Below are 12,419 nucleotides of genomic sequence, written 5' to 3'. Positions count from 1 at the left end.
CAAAAACGTGGCTAGGGTTTTGTTTATATACCTAGGGTAAAAACATAAAACCCTAAACGTTTAATGAAGTAGGGCTGAGTTGGAAATTCTGCAGAAAATTCAACCTGTGCGATTTTCGATCGATCGAGTCTATTCTTCGATCGATCGAGCCAGGCCGAAAGTCCCAAGTACTTCTGCAGCCACTCGATTCCAACTTTACAATATTAAACCAAGTTTGAGCAAGTCTAAATAAGACTAAATACAATGTTTTGATCATGGTTTGCCAACATTACAAATTAGAGTTCTAAATACATAAAATCCTAAGACCTTAGAACCTAACAAACTCCCCCTTTGGCAATCCGTGACAAAACCCTAATTAACAGCTCAAAGTTTTACAAATAAAAAGCCCTTTATAAAGATAATGCTCATAAAATTCAATTCAGCCTAACTACTATCCATAGTTGCAAGTGTAGACAGCAGCTTAGTTGAATCAACCTGTATAATCCTGAAATACTCAACAAACGCATAAACGCATGTGTGACAGTAAAGAGTAAAACAACAGGTATAACATTCTTGTAAGATTCACATAATTCAAAATAAAGACATATATGAATGATCAACTCATAAATATAAATCAATACGCAGTGAATCACAAAGCAACAAGAATCAATAAAAATATCATGTATATCAATCAATGTTACTCCCCCTAACATGAATATCCCCAAAAATGATATACAAAGTGAAGCACATAGATACAATCTAAAAACTCCACAAGTTCCTCTAAAACAAAAAAATCTCCCCCTAACAACAAAAACACTACTACAAGTCAAAACTCCACTCCCCCTTTTTGTGACGGAATGCCAAAGGGCAATCACAAGTCGCCATCAAAAGGAGGTGGTGAGGGTGAATGAAGACGCACAAGATCAGCTCGGAGAGCACGGATCTCATCCAGCAAGTCCACCAAAATCTGACCATGAGCCTGCTGAACAGTCATGACAGTCTCCAAAGTACGACGAACATCAAAGTCGGCCGAAGGAGATGGAGGAACATCAGCAGCAGCAGCATCATCACCAACTGGAATAGGAATATCCTCACCAGCAAGACCTGCAGAAGAAGAAGGAGGAGGAGGTGCGCTACTAGAGGGCTCAGACCTAGGGTGTTTAGAACCAGCTCGAAGATGAGCGGCCCTCAGTCTTAGAAAAGATGCACCTATAGGACCTATCACATGAACGGGCTCAGAGGAAGGAAAGCCACTAAGATCAAGATAGAGAAGAATCCTATGAATGAAAATAGGATGAACAAGAGCATGAGCAGGAGATGAACTCCTATAAACTTCGTTCAAAGAACGAAGAAAAAGATGGGGAAAACTAATAGGAGCATCAGTAACAAGAGCATACAGAAATACACACCTCTCAAGAGGAATGGTGTGAACATGGGAAATAGGCCAGATCGAATAACAAGCTATCCGAAAGAACAGATAGTGCAACCCGGAGAGCTCAGCAGAAGTGATCCGAGGATCAGAACCCCACTGGACAGTAGTACCAGTGACGTATGACAAAACATCGCTAATCTCGGGAGACTCATCATAAGGATAGATAGGATGCTGGACCAAAGGTACCCCTAGAGCATCAGCCACTACCCGAGGAGTAATGGTGTACTCTACACCTCGTATCCAACTCTTAACTAGAGTGTTGGAATCATAGATGCGGATAAAGATGTTCGAATAGAACTCTCTAATCAAGGCAGAAGGTGGAGGAGGATCAGAAACATCCACCAAGGGTAACCAACCCCGACGCTCAAAATTCGCCCTAATGGCAGGATCAAGTTCATCTAACAGCACAGAACGCTCAGCCCAAATCTTTCTCCTAATGTTAAGCTTCTCAAAAATCTCTTGGTTTTTCTCACTCGGAAACCTCTCACTATCAAAGGATGGAGGGGTGAAGGAGAAGGTGAGGGAACACTCCTACGGGCTCTAGTTTTCCTAGGCATAGTGCTAAGGAAAGGACAGAGACACAAAGAGAAAAACACAAAGAAACAAGAGAAAACAAAACCAAGGGCAGACTGCAAATTAGCACAATAAATAATATAGAACAAAAATCTATATGATGCATGAACAATAAAATGTTGTGATGCATGATCTAAATGCAGTGACAAATTAAGTTTAATTGAGAGTAATTGGACAAAATTGGCTTGAACAAGGAATTTCTATCAAAAATCCCAAAAATTTGAAAAACCACTTGAAAAATTTTGCAACAAATTGATGAATTGAGCATTACAAAACACAGCACATAGATTATAATGCTTAATTACACCAATACAACAAGCCAATTTCATCAAATTCTACCCAATTTAACAAAAGCCCCAATTCGGATCAAGAACAAACCCTAGAATTTTCAATTTTTCATCAAACTCAAAATTGATCAAATTAACCAACAAAGATCATTAGTATGATGTGTCCCCACAAAAACCCAATGATCAATTTCATAAAATAAGGCTTGAAACAACAGAAAATCCCAAAAATATAATGTCCGAAAATTACCCTTAAATGCATGGATTTATGCATGAAATAATGAAAATAACATCAAAAGGAAGGGCAAAAGAGTCTTACCGGCTTGAGGAAAGAGAGATCTTGCAAAAACAACGGAGGAAAACGACAAAAAACTCTAAGGTGGAGCCTTGCCAACGCGGAGAGAGAGAAAAAGTTTGAAAAGTTTTGAATAGAGACTTTGAAAAAGTCAGAACTGATCTTTTAAAAAAACTTTTCCACGATATTCGATCGATCGAAAAATACATTCGATCGATCGAAAAGCACAGTCATTTTAAGACAAATGAGAGCACTTTTTCGATTGATCGAAAAACAGGCTGGATCGATCGAAATGGGCAGAGGCTCACTAAATTTTGGAAAAATCACAGTTTTTGAAAACCTAGCCACGTTTTTGAAGGTTGTCCATATTGTATTGTTGCTCATACATTGCTGTTTTGTGTGAATCTCGTGTGAGATCTTTGAGGAGCTTTCCTTTACACAAAACTTAGGGTTTTCATGGTAGAGATGATTTCAACATCTTGAAGATCATTACTGTTGTAATCATTGGAACTTAAAAGAAAAGCAAGCGGGGAGCTTGTAGCTGATTGAAGAATTCAAGAAAGAAGTAGTCCGTGGATTCGGAGCCTGCGCGTGGTCGTGTCAGGAAGTTCTACTGGTGGGTAGCATTAGGAAGTCAAGCGGGGAGCTTGTAGTCCTTTTGTACGAACTTCAATTCTTTCATAGTGAATTTAGGTTAGCCTTGAGGATCGGTGGGTCAAATCCTCCCCAGGTTTTTACCGTGTGGTTTCATGGGTGATCATATCTTGTGTTATTTATTTTCCGCTGCTTTATATTCTTGATATGATTGTTTGGATTGTTTTAACCTAGAATTGCTTAATTTGACTAAGTAACAACTTGGCTAATTAATCTAGGCTACGCAATCTGGTTGTTTAAGGGGTCTAAAACCGTTCAGAAACCTTCTACTGCTTCAGAACCTCTGAATTCTTCAATATAAGAATGCTACTCTTTGATGTTGCACGGATCCCAATACGTGACTAACTCCTTTGCACGAATCCTAGTACGTGACTCACTCACCAACTTGAGGAAGAAGAATGTTGGCTGCAAAGTTCTTCACTTCATCAATAATGAAGATCAAGAAGCACTTGGTTACAAAACTCTAAGGCGCAAAGACATAGTAGCTTTTTTCAAAGAGAATAACGTATCGGTCACCTTTTTGCATATGTTCTCCTTGTAATTTCTTATGTGACGGCCTCTAAGATAAGCCTTATATAGGTCTAGGGTTGTGAGAAAAGAAATCCTACTCAAATACATAAGCCTGGCCCAAAAATAGAAATCTGAATTTCCGTAACCTCGACAGATAGCAGCTATCGAGGAGGTGTCGAGCAGGTGTCGAGGTTTAATGAATCTCAACAGATACAGCTATCGAGAAGGTGTCGAGCAGGAGTCGAGGGGACAGAAGCTTTCTCGATCAATCGAACAGCTATCGAGATTACGATAAGAATCAGCTGAAGAGCTCGACAGATAGCCAGGTGTCGAGCAGCTATCGAGATTTAAATTTCAGCACTTTCTCACTTGATTCTTGGACAGGCTTGCATGGCTTTAATACTTGAACTTGAAACAAGGTTTCTTGAAGTATTAAACACATCCTAGATCTACCCAAATATAAGTAAAGTGCGTTTTGTCAAAAGATTAGCCACTACATAAAATAGTGACATATGTTCTTAACAAGTGAAGCACATATATCCTAACAATTCTAACTTATGTCTGCCTAATCACATTTTAACTTCTATTAAAACAATCTTATAAACCATATTTCAACCTAATCCCATTGCTTTGTATGTTAAACTTTTTTCTGTGTTTCATGATGATTTGTGTTTAAGGTAACTTAGACTTGGTGTCCTTCGTCACCTTTTGCTATTCAATTTTCTAGGTACATTTTCATTGTTTTTCACACTTTCAATGTAGCTTACCAGACGCTACGATGAGAGTGACAGCAGGAGCAAGACCCAGAGCATGAATGCTTCATTTATTATTATTATTATTATTATTATTATATATTACAGTAATCTATGCAGCCATATTGGGACATAATGTAAACATGAAAAAAGAAAATTTTAATTTGAGCAAAACAATTGGCCTTGGTGGCTTGTAACATCATTGTAGTTTCGAATTAGAAATGACATAGCAGTGCTTTTTGTTACCATTGCAATAGAGCTACAGTGGCATTTCAATAGTGACGAGATGAAGCACCACAATAGCACCCACCGCTAAAGGTCAGATGTACCTTTAGCGACGCTTTTGGCCTACTGCAATAGCCTCTTTTTCTTGTAATGACTGTTGAAGTCTCTTTATATTTATTTCAATAAGTAAGAGAAGACAATAGATTCTAAAACACAACAAGATAATGAGGAAAGATTAAGTAGGGATTGAATATGCATAAGGATGACCTATAAATGGAAAGATCAAGAAGAGTGCAATATTGGTACAAGATAGAGAGGATTTTTCCTAAATGCTGTGAGAGCATTAACTTCAATCATGTCCAGGTCTTCTCCCTGTGCATTAATGGTAGGCAACCTCCAATCAAACCAACATAAAAGGTTGGCAAGCACATATTCCACTACAGCAATACCAAATGTCAATCCTGGGCACCCCCTTCTTCCACCTCCAAATGGGATGAATTCAAAATTTTGAACTATGAAATCAATTGGGCTATCTTTGAATCTCTCTGGGATGAATTCATCTGGCCTGTCCCATAGTTTAGGGTCCCTTTGGATTGCCCATACATTTACAAATACTCTTGTTTTTGGTGGAATATCATAACCTCCAAATTTTAAACTTTCTAGTGTTTCTCGAGGTGCAGAAAGAGGAACTGGTGGATGCAATCTTAGACTTTCTTTGAGGATACATTTCAAGTAATCCATTTGATTGATATCATTGACATCTATCTTCAACTTATTTCCCACCACTCTTCTTACCTCTTCTTGTGCTCTTTTCATAATACTTGGATTTCTTATGAGCTCTACCATTGCCCATTCCAAAGTTGTTGAAGTTGTATCACTTCCTCCAACAAACATGTCCTGAAATTATGGCAAATTAAAACTTTAGGTATGTTTCCAATGGTAGTAGCTAGATCACCTTCATCTAAAGTGAATTATTTTTTTATGGTTAGATTAAATATTATAAATCTAAAGATATATCCTATGCTACATCATTTAGAATTTTAAATGACATGGCAAGTTGCACTTTATACATTATCAATTTCAAAAGCATAAAATTTTAAGAATAGAGTGTCTAAGAGAGAGAGAGAGAGAGAGAGAGAGAGAGAGAGAGAGAGAAATACTACTAGGATTGCTTTGAGGTTGTCATGGCTAAGCTCAAAGTCAAGCATGCCGTTCTTTTGAAGTTGGAGGAGAATATCCACAAAATCTTTCTTATTGGGATGTTCATCATCATCCTTTTTCATTGTCTTGTGTTCTTCAACCACTTGATCAAGAAAAACATCTAGTTCTCCACAAGTGGATTTTAGGCTTGGTTTAAATCCCGTTAGAATATCAATCCAACCCAGAAAGGGAAAAAATCCTCCCAACAAAAAGCTGTTAGTAGCACCATTACCTTTCTTGGTAGTTCTGAAGACTTGCCCTTACCATCCACTTCTCCAAACGTTTTGCCAAACACACATCTTGTAACAATGTTGTTAGAGTTTTCAATCAATAACTCACTTAGATTAATAGAAACCCCTTTGAGGCACAAGTCACGTACCTTATTAATCAATATAGAAACTTCTTCTTCCCTTGTATATTGGAAAGATTGCACTCTTTTGAGGCTCAAAAGTTCTAGGACACAAATTTTCCTCACTTGCCTCCAATATTCACCATAGGATGAGAATGATAGGTCTGTGCATCCATAGAACAAGGAATCGATAGCTGTGGTTTTTGGCCTGTTTGAGAAAACAATGTCATGTGTTTTCATCATTTCTTTTGCCATATCTGCAGATGACACGACAAGTGTTGGTGCGTGGCCGAAATAGAAGAACATTATAGGGCCATACTTGTTAGAGAGTGCTTGAAGAGAACGGTGTGGAAGTGAGCCAAGCTGGTGAAGGTTGCCAATGATTGGTAGCTTTGGTGGGGATGGAGGTAAATTGGGTTTTCCACTACTTCTAATGCATTTGAAAACATAAAGAAAATAGAAAAGGAAAAGAAGAGGGAGGAGGGGAATGAAAGTTATTTTGTATATCTCTTGCCATGATTGTTGGAACAACAGTAGAATAGCTATTTCCTCTTTAAGTGTTTACCACAATGCAACTAACAACTCCAATCACAAGATATATATAGAAACCTATAGTAATGACTTTTTTTTTTTTTTTTTGGGAGGTAATACCCAGGGGAGAAGTTAATTAAGGAATTGATATAACTTGTGGTTCGAGTTAGCTCAACTAGTAAAATTTATTGTTGTCGGATATTTTTTTTCATTGATTAAAGTACTTGAAAATTCAACTAAGAGGACACTAATAAAGATTTGGGAAGGTGGGGAACTTTTTCAATAAAACAATTTCTTTTTGGGAGCCATTTAATTAGTATGTATTGTAGACTAAATAAACTTGATTTTATAGAATATTTATGAAATTTAGTTATCGTATTAGACAGTTCTCTCTCGAAATTTTATTTTTCAAAAGTGGAGATAGCTTGAGATGGACCCACATTAGTGGGTTATTTCATCATGATCTAGTAATTATTTCCACATCCATTTCTAAAAAGATTTTATAGTTTGAGATGGACCCACATTGTGGCTAAGGGAGCTGATTTTGGCCTTAATGCCCCCCAATAAATAAGTGTAGAGTCACCACATAATGCACTCTCATGTCACTTATTTCACATCTACTTTTATATGTTAAAATGTCATCATTTTTAAAAATGTAGATATTTTTGCATCAATTGTTGATATGTGTAAAAAATAATGGTTATAAAGTAATGCAAAATGATATTTTTTCACTTTACAATTAAGTAAAGTGACAAATTGTTAATAGTAGATAGTAAAATAGTTATTGATAATGATAGGCTCATATGAGATTCAATAATAATAACAGTGTTAGATTAGGTTGGATATTTTAGATATGAATTCTCACACACATCTTTTAGATGTGAATTCTCACACCCATTCCAAGACCAAGCCCAATGCTGGAACAGATTGGGTCCACGCTTTCAAGTCGTACAGGGACATCGGATGGAATGAAAAGAAATAAACGAGTCCACCCAATTTTGCTCCGAGACGTGGCTAGGGAGAATAACTAGTGAGTCAGTAAGTCAAAAAAATCACGTGGGAGTAGATTAGGTTGGATATTTTAGATATGAATTCTCACACACATCTTTTAGATGTGAATTCTCACACCCGTTCCAAGACCAAGCCCAATGCTGGGACAGATTGGGTCCACGCTTTCAAGTCGTACAGGGACATCGGATGGAATGAAAAGAAATAAACGAGTCCACCCAATTTGTGCTCCGAGACGTGGCTAGAAGGAGAATAACTAGTGAGTCCAGTAAGTCAAAAAAATCATGTGGGAGTTCAAAAGCAAGAGAAGAACAAATGAAATCAAAGCCAAGTTTAGAAAGAATCCTGGAAGGAAGATTCGAGGCAGTCTCGATATTTTTACCATAAATTTTTGTCCGATTGGGCTGATTATTGTGGTGTTGGAAACAAGACTAAAAGACCTACAATTTTGTAGTTCATGAAAAATTCAGAATAAAACATTTTAGAGGTTAAAACTTAAAAGTGATATGAAAGTTGATGGTGAAAAAAAAACTCCAAAATTTACGGGATTGACATCTCAAATTTGAGGGATTTGAGATGTCATCTTTATTTTTTTTAGTTCATTTAGATGTGTAGGAAAAAAAAATTTATGGATTTATTTTGCATAACTATGAGTAGTTAAATCTCTAAATATGATTAGAAGTGAATCTGACCTTGCATCCCACCTATAAGCAAAAAGTAGCACGTCAAAACCCATTAAATCCGTTAGTTATACTTTTTGCCCTCCACACCACCCTACCCATTATAGATTATACTTAAAACCCAACACTATACCTCATATTAACCTGTAGCATACGCAGAATAAAATGCATACCAAGGGCCAACACTGAATTTGACCACAAGATATTAATAGGCCCTCCTCTAGGTATATTAACTCAGTCATATCTAACCCGTTTTATGAATCCAGAAATCCAATTAATAAAAGCCGAATTCCATCCCAAAAAAAAAAAAAAGTTGACCAAAAACGCATTATAAGACGGTACTATCCAACAAACCTAGCACTACTGAAAGTAGTGCGCAAAATAAATGACATTGAAGCACTATCTCTTGTTCAACCTTACCAGTTACCACCAACATAATAATAATACGAATAAAAATATCTGGATAGCATCTCACCTGTGGAAGGCTCTACCCTTTAAATCTTGATCCTGGCTCTCTCATTGTCCTATTAAGACTCGTAGTACTGGCTCATTATAGCTTAATTACCACAAATTAACATACACAATATTATAAAGCAATAAAATCAAGCCACTCATATGGTTACAAAGTAGAAAATTGATGCAGCAACACCCTAACGAGAAAACCAAATACGAGGGAAACCTTCCCCAATAAGCAATCCATAATAATCAAGTGACGTTTTTACAATCTAGCGTAAAACCTTTATTTAGATTATAATCTCAATTGATTACCTTGCTACAAAAACCCTTTACATTTTCAGAATCTCTGAACTCTTTAATTATCTAGATGCTTCACAGATGATTCACTCGCACTTCACGACCAAACTCTCCTCGATTTACGGCAGTGATACATTACAAATTCTGGTTTCAAACTTTAATTTGATGACACCAACTGATAAAGATATTGCTTTTAGAACTCAGATCTCAAGACGGAGGCTACAATATTTTCTCTATTTAGGGCTCTATTTCTACCTTTCTAGCCATGAAGAAGTCATACATAGTAATCCTTTATATAGAATACTTTTTTTTTTTTTTGAAACATTTTATATAGAATACTTCAATAGAATTAAGACACGTTAATTTTTTCGATTGCTCTTCAATAATTGAAGGTCAGTCAAACGATAGTTGAACTTGAACTATTTCTTGAACAAACGATCTAGGGTTTTGTCTAATGTTATTAGGAGGGGAGAGGGGGAACTAGTCTTATATTATATACAATAAATATCCACCTGTGGGGGGACAAGGATCCAAAACAATTGATAAAATAGGTAAGGGCATTTCTATGGAGTCAAACCTCAGGAAATATTGGTAGGATGTCCTCAGAAAGTACTCACCTAACTCATGTAGAGGTTGAATGGCCATAGTTGACGAGGGCTTTGAGGACACCTACTTAACTTTGGAAAGTCAAGAGTCAGAGTTAAAAGGAGCACAATGCAAACCGAGGGTCGAAAATGGTAACTCGGCATTAAGCAAGAAAGAGAAGATGAAGGAAGAACAAAGCAGCCATCTCCTCTGTATTAAATACATTGCAACCACTAATTAGCTGGTCGCATTAATGGGGAAACAACCTTGAATAGTGCCCACATAGCTCATACTTTAGTGTAAAAACCTTCTAGCAAGGCCTTGATGGGACAAGTATCAAGAAAGTCTGATTCTAACTCTTCAAATGTAGAGTCCAGATGCATTTTGGCTAACTATATAAAGCCAAGAAGCACCTGGATCAGGGAGGTTTTTTGAAAACTGAAAGAAGAGAGATTATCTAATTGTAACCTCATCCTCAAACTAAACCCAAGGATGAACACTTAGCCATTTCAAGGCTTTTTCTAATTGAATACATTCACATCACACTAGAGACTGATCTAACTATCATTATTTATCTTATAACGGATATTTAAAAGTTAATCTTGCATCCCACCTATAAACAAAAAGTAGCATATCAAAGCCCGTTAAATCCGTTAGTTATACTTTTTGCGCTCCACACCACCCATTATAGATCATACTTAAAACCCAACACTATACCTCACATTAAACTGTAGCATACACATAATAAAATGTGTACCAAAGGCCAACACTGAATATGACCACAAGATATTAACAAGCCCTCCTCTAGGTATATTAACTGAGTCATATCTAACCCATTTTATGAATCCAAAAATCCAATTAATAAAAGCCGAATATTCCAACCAAAAAAAAAAATGTTGACAAAAAACGCATTATAAGACAGTGCTATCCAACTAACCTGGCACTACTGAAAGTAGTGTGCAAAATAAATGACATTGAAGCACTATCTCTTGTTCAACCCTACCGCCAACATAATAATACTACGCCTAAAAATATCTGGATAGAATCTCACCTGCGGGAGGCTCTTCCCTTTAAATCTTGATCCTCGCTCTCTCATTTTCCTAATAAGACTCGTGGTTCTGGCTCATAAGAAATGTCAATTGATCACTAGCTTCAAGAAGTTAATGTTTTTAGCTTTCCAGCAAAGTTGATGGCAGCCCTAGTGGCAGTATTGTTTCTCTTGGGTGATTTTCCAGCAACTTCTGCATCACTACCTTATGGTAATAATAATTCTTTAATTTGCTATCACATTTAATATGAGAAGTTCCCTATTATAAAATCCTATTATGATTAGAAATTATTCAGTACAATTGGTGTACTGCATTTCATTCACAAATGAGATGTGAACCACATGTGGGGGATTTATAGATTAGCATAATTAGGACGGACCTAAGATTTTAAGCTCGCTGGGGCCGGAGTTAAAATATTATAAAAATAAAATAAAATAAAATAAACTCCCCCATATAATATTAAAAAATTACACAAAATTTTTGTTTCTAATTACATTAAGATGCAATTATCTACTAACAAAGACAAAAACAAAAATAAAATAATTTTTTTTTAATACTGGGCTGGCTAGGATTTTTTTTTTTTTTTTTGGGGTTGAAGTTAGGGTATTCACAGTGGTAGTGCTAAAATTTTTAGCTTTTAGCACCTCAAAAAGTTATTTTATTTATGTTACCTCCTCACTTTACAATACACCCAATATCAAATGCTTTATTTTTTTTTTCACTTCATTTAAAATAATATACACAACTCATTAAAATAATAAAATAAGGGAGATAATTTAAGTTTTTTTAATTCAAGGAAGAAATATAATTTTATTTTTAGCTTTAGCTTCTCCAATAACACATGATTTTTTTTATTCTTTCATGGTAAAATAGTTTTTTTTTTTTTTTTAAATTTTGTGTGCTAAAATACAATTACTACTATGAATATTTTTATTATTTTTATTAAATTTTTGGATTAGATAGTTGCTATTTGGGTTGTATTTGCTAGGTTAATTGGGAAGTGGGACCTAAGTTTTGAAAGGAGGGCCTAATTACAAAAATAAAATATATATAACTATATATAATATTATATATAATCAGGGACAGAACCAGGATTTATACTTGAGGGGGCCAAAGCTTAAACAAAAAAAAAAAAAAAAAATATGAAAATAAAACTAATATTTATTTATATTTAACAAAATACTTACATACAAAATAAGTATTTCTTAAACATTCATATTATAAAGCATATCAACAAAGTATAACTTACAAAATAATTGTTTCTTATTTTGTGCGCGATTTTTGTTTAGTCCATATTTATTTTTTTATTTTGTTTTTGTAGTTAAAGGGGCATGGATTTTATTTATTTTCTTGTAGGTTAATAATCTAAATATTTTAGAGAGAGAGACAATATATATATATATATATAATATTAAAAGGCAAATCTTAATTTTTTTTATACTAGTTTTTTTTTTTTTTTTTAATTGTGGGGGGGGGGGATGGCCCTCTGCAACGTGGGTCGTCCCGGGAATATATGGACCCAGCGGGGGGTCTCCCTAAACCCACTGGGCGCCCCTCACT

The 12,419-nt window shown here is 35.7% G+C and overlaps 1 pseudogene; it reads right to left on the bottom strand.

Moving 5' to 3' along the window:
- Nucleotides 1–4,913: 4,913 nt before the first annotated feature.
- Nucleotides 4,914–6,811, bottom strand: LOC112010052 (cytochrome P450 71A1-like; annotated as a pseudogene).
- Nucleotides 6,812–12,419: the final 5,608 nt, after the last annotated feature.

The sequence above is a fragment of the Quercus suber genome, unplaced genomic scaffold (genome assembly GCF_002906115.3).
Source record: "Quercus suber isolate HL8 unplaced genomic scaffold, Cork oak 2.0 scaffold_66, whole genome shotgun sequence".
Taxonomy (NCBI): domain Eukaryota; kingdom Viridiplantae; phylum Streptophyta; class Magnoliopsida; order Fagales; family Fagaceae; genus Quercus; species Quercus suber.
This window is presented reverse-complemented; position numbering and strand designations above follow the sequence as displayed.